The following is a 3,187-nucleotide window of genomic DNA, read 5'->3' on the forward strand; positions in this document are numbered from 1 at the left end:
CTGTGGTCACATACAGATATGTATCTAGAGCTAGAAATACCTTAGAGACCACGCAGGCCAACGACTTCATTTTACAGAGAAGGAAATTAAGTCCCAGAGAGGTTCAGGGACTTGTCTGATAGGCAGTAAGTGCTAGAATCTTGGTTTGAGCCCATGTCCTGACTTCAGATCCAGCACTCTTTCCACCGTATCGATGTTTATTGAGTAAAGCTCATATTCTTTCTGCTGTCATTCAAGGCCCTTTCCAACATGGCAAAATTCTATCTTGCTTACTTTGTCTCATATTAACTGTGCCTTTCTTAAGCCAAGTAGGGGCCACTAGGTGGCGCAGTGACTAAAGCACTGGCCCCAGAGTTAGGAGGCCTCTAGTTCGGTTCCGACCTCAGACACTTAACACCCACACAAAAAAGCGAGCCATGTAACCTTGGGCAAGTTACTTAACCCCAAATGCCCTCCAAAAGGGAAAAAAAAAAAAGTAGGACCTGTACCCATAAGACCAGGTGCTAAGGTGTTCGCAGCCTTAGCAGCCGTCGCCGCTGTAGCTCTCCAAGCCCAAGCCGAAAGAGAAGGGGGGTGTATAAGGAGAAGTTTTCAGGAACATGGCTCGTACCAAGCAAACTGCCTGTAAATCCTCCAGTGGTAAAGCCCCCAGTTAGCAGCTCCTTACAAAAGCCACTGGCAAAAGTGCGCCCTCTGCTGGAGGCATCAAGAAAGCTCATCGCTACAGGCTGGGTACTGAGGCTCTCTGTGAAATCAGACGTTATCAGAGGTCCACCAACTTCTGATTTGTAAATTTCCCTTCCAGCGTCTGGTGCGTGAAATTGCTCAGGACTTCAAAACAGATCTGCGCTTCTAGAGTGCAGCATTTGGTGCTTTGCAGGAGGCAAGTGAAGCCTATGTGGTTGGCCTGTTTGTGGACACCAACCTATGTGCTATCCATGCCAAACGTGTCACAATCATGCCAAAAGATATCCAGCTAGCACGCCGCATACGTGGAGAACGTGCTTAAACTACACTGTGATGGGAAACAGTCTTCATTCTCAAAACAGAAAAAAATCTCTTCTTCCTGTTATTGGTAGTTCTGAACGTTAGATATTTTTTTCCCATGGGGTCAAAATGTACCTGAGTATATGATTGCCAATGAAAAAATAGGGGACAGAATTAGGTATTGGCAAGTTTTATCCATTTTCATTTGTGTGTGAATTTTTAATATAAATGTGAGGACATAAAGCATTAATGCGGTCCAAAAAATGTTTCCGTGAATAAGTTTCAACAATTCAACTTTATAACAATTATAAATAAACCTGTTAAATTTTTCTGGAAAAAAAAATCAGGTGCTGATGGGGAGCTGATCAAGCATCAAAATTCCCACCCCAAACTTCTCCCTGAAACAAAGTCCCTTTTTAAAACCAATGTTCTTCCAGTGACATCCTATGTATGGGAAGTTATGGAACACTACGTTCTCCGAAGACCTCAAAATAAAGATCACCCAGAGGGCAGCAAAGAGGTACATGGTAAGCAGACTGTAATGTGTCACAAACAAGGAATTAGGAAGAAGCAGAGAAAGGGATAGTATCAACTAACCTTTATATTGCGTGTTAATATTTGCAAAGTGATTTATATGTCCTCTCATTTGATCCTCATGACAACCCTAAGACATAAGTACTATTATTACTAAGACATAAGTACTGTACCCATTTACAGATGTGGAAACTGATATCTAAAAAGTCAGAGAAGGCACTTCCAGGGCCACAAAGCTAGCAAATGTCTGAGGCAGGGCTTGTCAGTGAAGAAACCTATGAAGTAAAAAGATGGTAAGCAAATGATGATAAAAAAAAAAAAGGGATAGCCTCTGGACAGTCAGTCCATTTCACTGATATCCTTTCAATGTCAAAGAAAAAAACAAGCATGTTGGGTAGATTCCCTTGTAGGGAGCTCATGGGAGGATGTGGATGACTGGTACAGAAGATAGTCAGGCATGTTCCATACTGCTAGGAGGAACCCACATTGATGAGATCAGTGACCAATTGGGGATTTGTATGCATCTGGTTACTTAGATCCAGACCTGTGATTCCATTGGTATGGGGAACTTTTGGTGTGGAGATTCCCTCCAGTGCTGCAGAACGGCCCCTCACTTGGACCTTGTTAGCTCAGAGAGTTGCCAGGGTCTCTGAGAGGTTAAGCAGCTTACCTGGCATCATATACCTAGGAGGAATTAGGAGTATAAGTGAAATTCAGGTCTTCCAGACCTCAAGTCTTGTCCCTTATCTAATAGATTACATGGGCTCCTTTTGTCCTTAGTTGAAATAGCAATCATTGTAAGTATGGCCTGGTGCTTAGAACTGGGCCAGAGATGCAGTCCAGAGTTAAGTAGCCTAAGGGACTAAAGGTGATCTCTCAGATTCCCTTATAAAAAGAGCCTAAGTTCTGGGGAATTTGACCAAAAGGACCTCAGAGTGGGGTAGAGCTACACAGAAAAGGCCTCTTGGAGGAGGTGCTCTTGGAGCAGGTTTTCAAGTGGATGAGTGAATTGGCCTTTCAGAATGGAGGAATGACAGCAAGACCAAAATGCCAAAGTAATAGGCAAGGATAAGAAGATTATGAAAAGACCATCTTAGCAAACGGGCCCATTTTTGGCAGGGAATACTCTTCAAATAGGGAGGGGATTGAAGAAGAGGATTGACACTGAGCTCTAAAGGGCAAGCACAGAAAGTTGGATTCAATTTGGTAGACGATAGAGTCATACTAGGTAAGATGGAACCTAGACAAAAACAAAAGAAATGGAAGGACTGAATGGGAGTTTGAGGTCCTGGGTTCAAATCCCAGATCTCATACTTCTTAACTATGTGACTGGGGATAAGTAACTCCTTCTCTGAGCCTCAGTTTCCCTACCTGTAAAACAAGGAAGGTCAGATTCGATAGCTGGTCTCTGAGTTCCCGTTCAGTTCTGAAAATACAACCTGCAAGCCAGCTCTGCTGCATTTCCTGTGGTCACTTTAAGAGTAAAATGAAAAAAGAGGAATAAAGTAGCAAATAATTTCCAAGGCAGGGGCCTGGCAGGGCCAGGCAGTAGAGGGAAGAGTAAGAATTTAGAAGTGGGCATTCCTTTTCATAGATTAAGGAAATAGCAAGTGCCATATGGCACCAGAGGCCCAGAAGACCAGCAGGGAAAACCAGGGTCAGATGA

At 43.4% G+C, this 3,187-nt stretch overlaps 1 long non-coding RNA gene across 1 annotated transcript; it reads left to right on the top strand.

The window, feature by feature from the left end:
- The first annotated feature begins 437 nt into the window (after positions 1-437).
- Positions 438-1,330, top strand: LOC138150598 (uncharacterized). Its single transcript, XR_011165593.1, has 2 exons — positions 438-651; positions 969-1,330. It is a non-coding gene; the product is annotated as an uncharacterized lncRNA (long non-coding RNA).
- The last annotated feature ends 1,857 nt before the right edge of the window (positions 1,331-3,187 follow it).

This window comes from Petaurus breviceps, unplaced genomic scaffold (genome assembly GCF_028583685.1).
Source record: "Petaurus breviceps papuanus isolate PSGF00001 unplaced genomic scaffold, PetGlider_PUasm1.0 90881, whole genome shotgun sequence".
NCBI classification, from domain to species: Eukaryota; Metazoa; Chordata; class Mammalia; order Diprotodontia; family Petauridae; genus Petaurus; species Petaurus breviceps.